The sequence below is a fragment of the Phyllostomus hastatus genome, unplaced genomic scaffold, assembly GCF_019186645.2.
Source record: "Phyllostomus hastatus isolate PE091 unplaced genomic scaffold, TTU_PhHast_1.1 phas_contig_86, whole genome shotgun sequence".
In the NCBI taxonomy this organism is placed as follows: domain Eukaryota; kingdom Metazoa; phylum Chordata; class Mammalia; order Chiroptera; family Phyllostomidae; genus Phyllostomus; species Phyllostomus hastatus.
This window is the reverse complement of record NW_025333977.1, coordinates 65936614-65950404: the sequence shown is the minus strand read 5'-3', so window position 1 is coordinate 65950404 and position 13791 is coordinate 65936614. Positions and strand designations below refer to the sequence as shown.

Genomic DNA, 13791 nt, shown 5'->3' with positions numbered 1-13791 from the left:
ATAATAAAAATATATAAAAACTTGTGGTAAACTTAGAACAAAATGTACATACCCTTAATGTATCACCTAGTAAAAAATTTCTGAAGACTTTATGTATATTCATTTCAAGAAAACAAAACAAACAAATATCTTGGAAATTATACCCACTGAATTTAGAGGAAGGAAATAATAAAACAGAAAACAAACATATCATGAAATAAAAACAAGGTCAAATTAGTTTCAAATGACTAAAAACATTGACCATTTAATGGAATGGCTAGAAAAATGTGTAAAAAACAAGAATAAAATAATACCAAATATAAAAAGTAAGTATCACCCAACATAAGAAATATATACTAAAAACAATAAGTTTGAAGCAATTTTCTCCAATGATTAAAAAACATGGAGAAACTGATAAATTTCTAGAAATAAATAACTTTTAAAAACTGAAAGAAGTAATACGATTTCTTAGTACCAATTTAAAAAGTAAATCTATGGCCCCAAATCAAGGCCAGCAGTTTGTTGGTTTCAAGCAGGAGCCTAAGGAAATGTCTTTCTGTAGTCCACTGGTCATTTCAGAACTTAGGATATGTAATGGCCAATTTATTAGAAAGAAACATCTAAGTCAAATGAAAAAAAATAAAATATTTCCTCCATTGAAATATTCAGGCCAAAATGTCTTTCTCTATGATTTATTCTAAACATTTTATAGGGATTTTGTTTCCCAAACCTGGGAAGTACACTAAAGGGATAGAAGCACAGCCTCTAAGAGAGCTAGAGGCTGGCCTTTCACTTTCAGTAAGGTGCTAGTGTTGCTAAGAATCGGTAAGACAATCACAGATAGGCCATGGTGCTCTTCTTCATAAATTTGCATCAACATTAGACAAGACTCTTCTGGAAACTCAACAGATCAAGAAAAAACAGGACCACTCCCCACTCACACAGATTTAGAGAAGACAAGAACATTGTTCGAACTACAAAAATAACCAAATCTTTCAATATATTGATGATATACATTACTGCTGCTTCCTTATCAATGACAACTTTAGCCGCACATTGTTCTTCTTAGCTTCTAGATAAGAAATGCTAGAATACCAAACCCTAGAATTGTTATGGATGAATGAGTGGCCAGAGAGGAAATAAAGGCAGAGCCCTCACTATTACAATCTAACAAAGAACTTAATACAGGAGGCTAAAAGCAAAAGCTCACACGGTTTGACCCAGTAATCCTGAGCCTGGTCTGATAAAGCTCCCAGTAGTCCTGAACAACAAGTGAAACTGTGATAGTGTAGGAGCAGAGAGCCTTTGAAAGTTTGTGGGTATCATCTCTGATATCTGGGAAAAAGAAAACCTTGGGACTGTATATTCATCCCAAGACCTGGAAGGGAGAAAAAGGAGGGGTCTGCTGGGCCCAAAGAAAGGGCCCATAAACAACTTTGGTTAACTGACTACCTCCCATCACATGTGCAAAATGAACAAATGGAGTCTGGAGGAAGATTTGGGATAGCAGACCCCCATCCATACCTATATTTAGGCAGTCACATCACCCCCAGAAATCTGGCACCACTTTCACCTGATAATAAAAATGTAACTTCTTCACACCCACCAACTATGTAAGTCCTCAGAACAAAAGGCTTTCCCTCTTGGCCTCTTCTCTCGGCCTTGCGGCTTTCTTGTCATGTGTTGGGGGTGGACCCCTGGCCAGCCAGCCACTAGCCAGAGAGCCCCTGGCCACTTCTTTTGGCCAGCTGGGTGCTGGCCACCCAGCCTTTGGCCACCTTACTTTTGCCACCCTTGCTCTAGCCGTCCTTGTTTTGCTTTCCTATTAGAACTTAGTGTTATTAAACTTTGCTTGCAGGCTAGTAGGCTCACTGGCCTATAGTACTTTACTGCATTGGCAAGAAGAAATGAGTTTCTGAGAGTTTCTCCCATAACAGAATCATCTCTACTTCCTTACACTTTCCAATCTAGGGCAAAGCCCAATTCCTTAACTACACAGAAAAATCCCCTAACAAAACAATTGCTGTGTAAGCAAAGACTCTGTTACTGAGAAACTGCTTATTTCCCCTGGTGTGTTCTCACCCACATTACAAGTCAACAAACCCAACTTGGTTCAACTACAAGTGTGTTCCACATAATCCTTTTTTTTAGAGGATACACACTTTACATATATTTGAGTTTAGCATTTTGAACACACTTGTAAAATGGTGTGAGAGCCTGTGAGATGAGATTGGGGAATTGGGGGGAAGAGAATTCCAGCGAAGGGAGCCCTTGAAAGATTTTAAGGAAGGTAGTATGGTGATTGCCCTGGACTTTTCATCATTTTATAAAACCCTAAAATATTCATACAGTGCACATTCCACATTGTACTAGTTCAATGATGAAGCAAATTAATTTCTTACTGATTTTATTTGATTCTTTTTAAAAAAGATTTATTTATTTATTTTTAGAGAGTGGGGAAAGAAGAGAGAAAGGGAGGGAGAGAAACATCAATGTGTGGTTGCCCCTCACACACTCCCTCCTGGGGGCCTGGCCTGCAACCCAGGCATGTGCCCTGACTGGGAACTGAATTGGTGACCCCTTTTGTTCACAGGCCATCACTCAAGTCACTAAGCCACACTAGCCAGGGTTATTTGACTCTTAACTTTAATTTTAATCCATTAGATTAATTGCAAGGCTTACTAGAATCACTGAATGAGTAGGTTGTTTAGGTTAAGCAATTTGATAACAATCTGCTCTTTGGGTATCTTGTCTGCAATCTTATTCCTTCCAAACTAGCTCTGCCACTGAAAATTATCTAATACAAATGTGGATGGGACAAAAAAGAAAGAAAGCTCTGTAGTAAATCAATTTGAAAGTACCCTTACAAGGCGATCTAATCATACATTCTTAGCTGTGCAGGTCCAGCCTTGGGACTGTAACTTCCACAGTAAAAGGTTATCTTTGCCTTAAGCAAGCCCTGACGACAGCTTTTGTGCATCTAGATTAATACTCCTTTGAAATGCCTCTTTTTTTGAAATGCCTCTAACATAAACACCCTGAGGAGAGCACATAATCTTGTTATCTGTCCTATAATCTGATCACAGAAATTTCCCTGCCTGGCTTTTTCCTGCCCTTATGTAATCTTCCTCCTGTTTCCTCCTCAACTTCAAAAGTATGAAACAAACCAAAGACTATCATTCTGGGAAGCATTCTGCTCAGCCCTTTGAGCTCTTATTTACAGGAGTGTCCTCTGGCTCAAATAAACTCTAATAAACTCATGAAAATTTTCTGCAGATTTGGATGTTTTGTGTTTACCCACACACAAGAGTAATTCTGACTATAATCTAAATTTTTTGTGTGTGGTAACAAGACACAGTCGCTTCTTTGGTCAAATTCCTACCCACTCTTTCCACTATTGGCTTTATTGCTGATAATCAAATGCTCCTGATCCATGGTCTTAATGTTTTCACTGCTCAAAATACTCTCATGGTAGATAGCTTCATGCTAACTCCCTCATTCCAGTCAAATTTCTACCCCAGCGGGCCCTGTTCTTACCACTTAACCTCCATTGCCACCCACAATCTGGTCACTCTGGTTCTATATCACACACTATAATGTCTTAGTGCATTAATTGTATACTATTAGATTCTATCTTAGCATAATTTAAAATCTTAATAGATATTCAATGATAAATACATTAATTAAAAAGAAAAAGTTGGAAAAGTTTGTTACAAACAGAAGTTGGTGTCATTCTGTTTCCAGTCTCTTCTGTTAATTCTGTTGCTGGGGCTTGGTTTTTCTCGGCCAACTCAGTAAAAAACTACATATCAGCGAGATGAAAGTGGATGAGTAAGAGGTTTGTTAACACGTCCTCAAGGGAGAGAACAGGACTGCTGAGAAATGTGACAAAAAGGCTTAACATAGAAGAAGCAACAGGAGAGGCTGGGTGGGGCTGCCTTAATCCACTGAGAAGTCAGAAAAAGGGGCCTTGGGGACAGGTTTGGAGGATAAGCCTGGGACAAGCTGCCAGCTGCTCACTGCCTTGGAGTTTAGGAGACACCACGAGTGTCTGTGAAGAGAGGAGTGGGGCGGGAGGGGAGGAAAGGGCATGGTGCAGGCTGCTCCCCAGAGGGAGAACATACAGGCTGGGTCCTTTATCTTGAGGCTTTTATCACTTTCTTGCAGGTGGGAATGTTCAGGGAGGTCTCAGAGGAGGTTTCAGTGGAATGTTCATCAGTTCTCCAGGTGTGCCTTTTAGGGCCATGGTCTTCTCTAACTGGCCAGTGGCAGGGCAGGGGTTCTTTAGTAATTGCAGTTGGTTCTGGGGTTGCTCACCTGTTTTTGCTGCTTTTCTGGGCCTGGAGACGAAACACAGCCAAAGCCTAGATGTTATGTCTAGGGAGGAGAACATCTGTACCTGGCTATAAAGTACTCGGTCATTGTGTTCGACTACCTGTCTCAGTTTCCCTAGTCCATTTGACAAGGAATTTTCTTAGCTTCTCAATATCCTGTCTCAAATCTAAATACAGTAATTTATTTTTTAAGTTTGAAGTAAGTGAAATAAAGTTAATTAAACATAAAACATATTTATTCATTTAATTCCACTAATTTTTATTGTATACTAGACATGGTACATGGTTATTAATTAATAGGTATGACCTAACATGAGAACAAAATACTTTTATAAGAAAGCTTTAATCAAATACTTTTTCTTACTAAACTTCACATCTGTACTGATATCTGGAGGTGGAGCAGCTATCAGAATGCAGGTTCATTTCACCATGGTAAATGATCTTGAACATTCATTATAGTTGCTATTTACAGAAATTTTTACTCTTTTATAAGTTAATGAACAAAATAGCAACTTGTCATTTTATAATGTATCACAAGATAAATTGAGGGAGATGTGCTGGTTTCACCTTCCTGATGAAACTCAAATGTGATAGATGAAATGTCAGAGCGTTGTAATATATGCAAAGGCTAATAGCTTACTAATCTTACTTGATATCTGATGCACCAAATTAAGACAGATTTCTACTTTGCATCTACTTCTAAGTTTTCTTTAACATCCTTGCCAATTAAAAATATTAGACTTTTTAGTTTAAACCACAGTTTATTTAGTATAGTAAAGAAATGCACAGGTATTAAAAGTAAGGTAGTAGAAGTTTTTAAATCAATCTACTATTGTATATAATGTATAAAAATAAACAATATTTAACATATAGATATATCTATGTTATAGAAATGTTTCTATGTTTATATGTTTATACATATTATATATTGCTATGTCATATATTTTATATTATATATGCAAAAAGGGGATGAAAGCTTAATTTAAAAACTAGTTTGAAAAATATATTTGGAGAATATAATTTTCTAAAAGCTTAACTACTCCTATATTTGTCATTAGTTGTAAATGATAAAATATACTATGACAAGATATTTCCCTTGATTTTCCCTCTAATTGATTATATTTTTAATAATTATACCTTAAAACAAACATATTTCACATTATTTTCTTGTGTGTTCCATAAACACACACCTACAATATTTGTTATAACCTGGTATGTCTTAAATATTACAGCATGTATATTCGGATATAAACATTGGCATGAGATATACTATGTAATATAGTACTAGTAATCTGACATTTACAATAAAAATGAGAGTATTCTGATGTTCAATTTTAACTTTCTAAAAAAGGAAAGTATATGATGTGTGGGATGTAATATTTGTTCCATATATTAAGGGATTGCTCAAAGAATGATGAGAAAATGATTTCAAATGAACATGTTTTAGTTGTTGCTTTCATCTAATGCCCTAAGAATGTATGTTCATTAATCTATTGTAAAAACTATGGAAGATCTAACAATTTATAAACTGAATATCCCTCCAAATTATAATCATTTGCTGATATTTGTATGCATTTTCTTGTTATTGTTATTTTTTATTATTTTATAAGATTTTGTGCATTTATTTTTAGATACAGGGGAAGAGAAAGAGAGAGGGAGAGAAACATCAGGGCTCGATTGGCTCTCACACACCCCCTACTGGGGGCCTGGCTGTAAACCCAGGTATATGCCCTCACTCCAGAGGCCAGCATGCCATCCACTGAGCCACACCAGCCAGGATATATGTGTTTTCTGAGTGACTTCCCTCTTCCTAATCAGAAAATTATTGAATCAGAATTTCCATTATCTAATGAATTCAGAGGTGAAAATTATGTTCATTCAATTTGCTACTCATTGTAAACTGCTTTGTGTTTCAGAACTGGCAATCACAGCAGTTGTGTTGCATTGCACTGTAAAAATCTTACTTTGTTTTACCTTTGGCTTTGGCTTTTGATGGGCTCATGTGTATTTATGTCTCAGGACACATTAAAATTTTCATTGCATTTAAAGTTTTGGAATTCTAATACATTTTTGCTCTGAACCCCGGGTCTCAAAGACTAATATTTTCATTGTTTTAGAGCAGTCATTTTCAACCTTCCTAAACTCATGGACACGTAAAGTCATTACTAAATATCTGCAGCACACCAAAAAAATACATTATGTTTTTTGGCAATTTGACAAAAAAATAAATGTGTAATTTTAATTCATTCACATTGGATGGCTATTGCTGTGTTGGCTATCATCTTTTTTTTTTTTAACTTGACACTCTAAGGGGAAAGATGTCAGTGACACTGATTAAATAGTCAGGTATTACATATTTTAAAAATTCTTGCAACACACCGGTGTGCCTGCGGTAGCATACTGGTTGAGAATCTGTCTCACAGAATGGGTGACTTCAGAGCTTTAAACTTAAAATCCACCCATAATGTGGTTAACCATCCAACTAAGTAAAGGACATTTTAAAGTCTTGGATTCCCAAAACTCGAATTAAAATGACCTAATTTTAACCTTAAAAGAAGCATGATTAGAATATGATTATAACATCATATAAGGACACTTAATTTATCCTATTAAAACCTTATTCAAAAATTAATATGTAATTAAAAGAAATTGTCTAAGTGAATGGTAGAAAATTAAAGGCTCAAAAGTCAGAAGTGAACAATTTAGTCAGCAAAATTCAGGATAAAGAGACACTGTGTTCTCAGAAAAGGGATGGAACTACTTTAAAAAGCCTCATAATTGCCTGGGTGATAACATTTCTCCAAAGTAGTAATTTCTTTTTGCTCTGTATTGGTACTTTATGAGCATTCTGCTAGTTAGTAGTTTCATTTTCCATGTAGAGTGATTTTTAAAAATATTTCCAACATGGATACTATAAACATCATGATTTCTTTTATTAAAATATATTTTATTATGCTATTACAGTTGTCCCATTTTCCCCCTTTGACTCCCCTCCACCTTGCACACCACCTCCCACCCACATTCCCCCCCTTTAGTTCATGTCCATGGGTCATACAAATAAGTTCTTTAGCTTCTATATTTCCTATACTATTCTTACCCTCCCCCTTTCTATTTTCTACCTACTATCTATGCTACTTATTCTCTGTACCTTTTCCCTTCTCTCCCCCTTCCACTCTCCTGTTGATAATCCTCCATGTGATCTCCATTTCTGTGTTTCTGTTCCTGTTCTAGTTGTTTGCTTAGTTTGCTTTTGTTTTTGCTTTAGGTGAGGTTGTTAATAATTGTGAGTTGGTGTCATTTTACTGTACATATTTTTTATCTTCTTTTTCTTAGATAAGAGCCTTTAACATTTCATATAATAAGGGCTTGGTGATGATGACATCCTTTAACTTGACCTTATCTGAAAAGCACTTGATCTGCCCTTCCATTTTAAATGAAAGCTTTGCTGGATAGAGCAATCTTGGATGTAGATCCTTGCCTTTCATGACTTGGAATACTTCTTTCCAGCCCCTTCTTGCCTGCAAGATCTCTTTTAAGAAATCAGCTGACAGTCTTCTGGGCACTCCTTTGTAGGTAAATGTCTCCTTTTCTCTTGCTGCTTCTAGGATTCTTTCCTTATCTTTAATCTTGGGTAATGTAATGATGATGTGTCTTGGTATGTTCCTCCTTGGGTCCAACTTCTTTGGGACTCTCTGAGCTTCCTGGGCTTCCTGGAAGTCTATTTCCTTTGCCAGAATGGGGATGTTCTCCTTTATTATTTGTTCAAATAACTTTTCCACTTATTGCTCCTCCTCTTCTCCTTCTGGTACTCCTATAATGTGGATGTTGGAACTTTTAAAAATGCCCTGGAGGTTCCTAAGCCTTTCCTCATTTTTTTAAATTCTTATTTCTTCATTCTTTTCTGGTTGGATGTTTCTTTTTTCTTTCTGGTCCACGCCATTGATTTGAGTCCCAGTTTCCTTCCCATCACTATTGGTCCCGTGTTCATTTTCCCTTATTTCACTTAGCATAGCCTTCATTTTTTCATCTAATGTGCAACCAAATTCAGCCAATTCTGTGGGCATCCTGATTAACAGTGTTTCAAACTATGCTTCTGATAGGTTGGCTATTTCTTCATCACTTAATTGTATTTTTTCTGGCGCTTTGAGCTGTTCTTTCATTTGGGCCATCTTTTTTGTCTTGATGCACTGTTGTGTAGTGAGGGACAGAGCCTTAGGTGTTCACCAGGGTGGGGTAACCCACATCTCTGGGTTGTGACACTGTATGTGGGGAAAGGGTCCAAGAAGTAACATTGGCTCTTGCTCTGCTCTCTGCTGGCTTTCAGTCACTTCCCCCACTACCCACAAACAAATCGGGCCCTCTTGGTGCTGATTCCCGGGTGGGTGGGCTTGTGTACATTCTAGGACCCTGTGAGCCTCTCCAGTGAACTCTCCTGTGAGGCTGGGAGTTTCTTCCACTGCCGCCTCAACTCCCACAGTGTTTTCAATCAGTGGCTTGAGGCTTTATTTCCCCATGTTAGAGCTGTGGGCCGCTTGGTCTGTCTTGCTCCCCAATTGTTCCTCCCAGTTTATCTTTGAGCGATTGTGGGACTACCAGCTCCACCAGCAGGTGGTAATCTTACTGGCCATAGCCTTGCCAGCCAGCTGCAACCTTGCGCGCCCTGCTCCAAAATCTGGTGCTGGGCCCGCCAGCCGCTGCCTTGCCCGCCCTGGTCCTCCATCCACTGCTTTGCCCCAAGCCCTTTCCGCCTGGCATCGGACTTTCATACAGTTTGATTTTCTGTCAGGTCTGGTTGTTTTTTATTTTTAAATTGTTGTTGTCCTTCTTTTGGTTGTGAGAGGAGGTACAGTGTGTCTGCCTATGCCTCCATCTTGGCCGGAACACGATTTCTTAAAAAGCTTATTTTCAATTTTATTTTGTCTTTTAAATATATTTTATTGACTATGCTATTACAGTTGTCCCAATTTTCCCCCTTTACCCCTCTACCTGCTATCCCCATTCCCTCCAGCAATCCCCCTCTTAGTTCATGTCCATGTGTTGTGCATGTAGGTTCTTTGGCTTCTCTGTTTCTCATACTATTCTTAACCTCTCCCTGTCTGTTTTGTACCTATCATGTGTGCTTCTTCATGAAATACAATTATAATCATGTACATTTGAATCTTATAGTATTCTATTACTATGCTTCCTCTCTAAGTATAATCAACTTTAGGATATAAAACTACCAGTTCCATACCATATGATACATGTACAAAGGCAGTGTCACATTTGAAAGGACCTTCTGGTCCTCTTTGCAAGACACTCAAACTTATTATTGTGCCTTTTCACACTTTAAGCAGATGGCCTAGATACAGGGCTGGTTCACTGAACTTGATCTCAGTATGAGTGTGTGTGTGGCAGGGGGAAATACCTTAAAAGTGAAGGATGTTTACAAAAGAAAGGCAAGAGAAAAATAAACCTTTAGTGAAGGGCTTAGATTATATATAAACAAGTCACTTGAAAACAGTGAAAATTTGGAGTGATCTTGGTGGATAAAAATAAATAAATAAATAAAATGTCACAGAGTGGCACAAACTGTCACACTTCAAATGCAAGTCAAACACACACTCTAATAAATGACTCTCCTGCCCATAACACTGTTCCTGTGCATTGCTTATGTTGAAGGTGTGCAGCATGTCATTTGCATTCCATGATAAATGATAAAACATGGTGGCATAGCACTTCCATTATGCTCTTTATTATAGTCTGACCAAGTTGGAATTGAATTTCAAATTTAAAATCTACCCTGGCCTATTACAATTTTACAACTAAACTTGAATTATTTAAACTTTTTAATGGCACTTTAGAGAACAGAGATGAGCATTTAATTGTTAACTAAGTAGATTAATAAGCTTGAGTAAAAGATACAAATTAAAATGAATGAAAGACACAATGTTGCTCCAGTAAAGAACTGATGGCTTAATCTTTTCTTTACCTATAGTTAATTCAATATTCTTTCAAATTATCAGTAAAATTGGTTTAAACATTGTATTGGATATTGTATTGAATTTTGTTCTTTGATATGTAAAAATTCATTTTCCTTCTCATTTTGAGTAATATTTCATCCTTTATCCAATTAGACCTAAGAATTTATGTGATCCAAGTAAACTAGCTGCATATATGAGCCACAGTATTTCAAAGGGAATATGCCCTCAGTGACTTATCAGAGAACCTTGTTAACTTGTAAGGATAATTCATAGGTTGCTGCACTTAAAAGCAAAGCAGAGAATGTGAAAAACACAAGCAGAGAGGCTGATTCAGGGTTTGAGCTGGTCTTATTACCGATCAGTACAATCCTCTAATCTCTTTTACTATGAAGTCTTTGTGAGATATTCCATTCACATCGATCACTTACATATAATGACAAATGCCTAAAGTTTGGTATTCATGGTATCATGCTTTTGATGTAATACTAATTATTATCATTACAATATCATTGTTATTACCGTTATTATTTTTAATAAACTCTTTATTGTGTCCCAGACATATTGCTATAAACTGTATGCTTTAAATATTTGCTTTTCATCTGTAAGTAAACACAGCATTAGGGAGGCTAAGATGGGAGAGGCAGAAAGACACAGAGGAGCAACCTCCCTCCCCACCATTTTTTCCCACTGACGTTGAGTCCCTCTGCACTATCTGATTCCTCATTTTACATGAGACAATTTTTACCTTCTAACTCATAAATGGGGTCAGTGCTAAGGCCACAGTTCTTAAGAATATTCTCATAACTGCTTTACTGGTCATTTTTAATATTGTTATGGGTTGTTTTGTGCACCTCCAAAAGATTTGAATTCCCGAACACCAGTAACTGTGAATGTGACATTATTTGGATATGGGATCTCTGCAAATGATCAAGTTAAGGCCATTACAGTGAGCCCTAATCCATTATGACCATATCCATGTGGAAGAAGATTTGGACACAGGAAGACATGCACACAAAGAGAATGCCACATGAATATCAGTGACACATTTATGAGTCAAAGAGTGTCAAGGATTGCCAGCATTTATAACCAGAAACTAGCAGAGAACCATTGAACAGACTCTTCCTTGCAGCCCTCAGAAGAAACTAACCCCAGATCTCAGATTTCTAAGCCTCCAGAAGTGTGAAACAATAAATTTCTGTTAAAGTTACCTAGTTTATGATACTTTGTTACAGTAACCCAAGCAAACTAGTGAAAATGTCCCATGTTCTTTTGTTGAAACATGAAATATACCATATGTGTATATGTATGAGAAAATTATGAATGCAATTCATTGGTATATTTTCTCCAAAATGGCAAAGACCTTTCTTGGCCAAAGGGTCTAAAAAATTAAAATTTAAAATTTAAAAGTGAAAATACATATTTTTTAAAGTTCAGGTAACTATTAAATGTAAGGTATAAAGGTCTCATTAAAATTAAATTTCTATTTAGTCACTTGATTTTGGAAATTAAACACAATTTTTTATTGTTTATGCTATTACAGGTATCTCCACCTTTTCTCCCTTTTCCCACCTCCACCCAATCACACCCCTTCCCTTCCCTAGTCAATCTCCATATTGTTGTACATGTCCATGGGTCATGCATAAATATTCTTTGGTTAATCCCTTCACTATCTTTTATCCAGCTCTTCCCTTACCCCTCTGGCAGCCATCAGTCTGTTCCATGTATCTGTGTTTCTGTTTCTATTTTGACCCCTAGCTTCTTGTGTTCATTAGATTCCATGCATAAGTGAGATCTTTCACTGACTGGCTTATTTCACTTAGCATAATATTCTCCAGGTCCATCCATGCTGTCACATAAAATAAGAGTTCCTTCTTTTTTACTGCTATGTAATATTCCGCTGTGTAAATATATCACATTTTTTAATCCACTCATTTATTGATGGCACTTAGGCTGTTTCCAAATCTTGGCTATTGTAAATAATGTTGCTGTGAACATCGGGATGCATATATTTTTTTGTATTGGTGTTTTGGAATTCTTAGGATATATTCCCAAAAGTGGAATTGTTGGGTCAAAAGGGAGCTCAATTTCTAATTTTCTGAGGCTACTCCATACCATTTTCCACAGTGGCTATATTAGACTGCATTCCCACCAATAGTGCACAAGGGTTCCCTTTTTAATTTACTGGAGTAATTTAGGGTAGTGAAGAATTAGCTGTGTAAAAATCCCTAACTACCATTTTTCACATCTAGATTTTGTCCTTTCCAAATATCTAATTTTCAGAGAGACTAAAATAATGATGAGGCACACAGACACAATAGCACATTTAATAAACAATTATTTTCTGAGGAAAATAATTTAAAAAATGAAAGAATAGTTGGTGCTTAAGGTTTGTGGGAAAGTGTAACAGGAAATAGAACAATGTAACATTCGGGGTGATGGAATTATCCTGTATTATAACCTAAGTGGTAGTGATTAAATAGATCTATATATGTTTTTTAAATTCATGGAACTAGATGACTTGAAACCTATATAAATTCACTAACCAATGTAATAAAGTCAATAAAATTAAACATAAAAATAGAAGAGTTGCTTTAGAAGAAAATGGATTTTCATTTGAAAATAGGCTATTTTTGTGTAGGTCCAGAACAATGCTTGTTTTCATCCCTGAATTGAATTTGAAAAAATCTGGGCTAGTTTGTCACAATCAGCTTTAAGGAGGAGATTTTATCTCTGGGTTTATATTTCTTGAAAGAAAATTCCCATTGCCTGTTTTTCTTTTTTTTTTTCCTGTGAGATTTAACTATTAGTTTTTGGTCACTTGTGTAAGAATCCCTTACATTAAGAAGTATTTCAAAACTTTTGGAGAATAATGTTGAACAGAGAACCATAATATGGAAGGTACTTAGCAAAAGTCAATAATGAAATACTCAAGTCAATCATTTTTAGATTTTAAACATAATTGTCTAAATTAATAAGAATATTCTTGGCCCTGGCTGGCGTAGCTCAGTGAATTGAGTGTGGGCTGCAAACCAAAGTGTCGCAGGTTCGATTCCCAGTCAGGGTACATGCCTGGGTTGCAGGCCATGACCCCCAGCAACCGCACATTGATGTTTCTCTCTCTTTCTCTCTCTGTTTCTCCCTCCCTTCCCTCTCTAAAAAAATAAATAAAATATTTTTTTAAAAAAGAATATTCTTAACTTCACTTATTCTAATAAAAACATTTGAATTTTCCATACCATTCTGTGACATTAAACTGGTTGTTCTATAAAGAATTTCACTTATTTTAATTACAAATGTCATTTTACTATGTGAAATAATGAACTCACAGCTGATTTATGTTCACAAAAATATTTTTGATAATACTGATAATAATGAATTACTCAGAAAGGTACTTGGAACTTTTATTCCTGGCCCAGTGAATATTTCAGACTCATCAAGATTAACAACAATATTTCCTTTACCTCTGATTTAAACCTTCTCAGTGGTTTGCTTTTAAGGGCTAATTTTAAAAACTG

General features: G+C 36.3%; 1 pseudogene; it reads left to right on the top strand.

Moving 5' to 3' along the window:
- Positions 1-473: 473 nt before the first annotated feature.
- LOC123827632 lies at positions 474-601 on the top strand (annotated as a pseudogene).
- Positions 602-13791: the final 13190 nt, after the last annotated feature.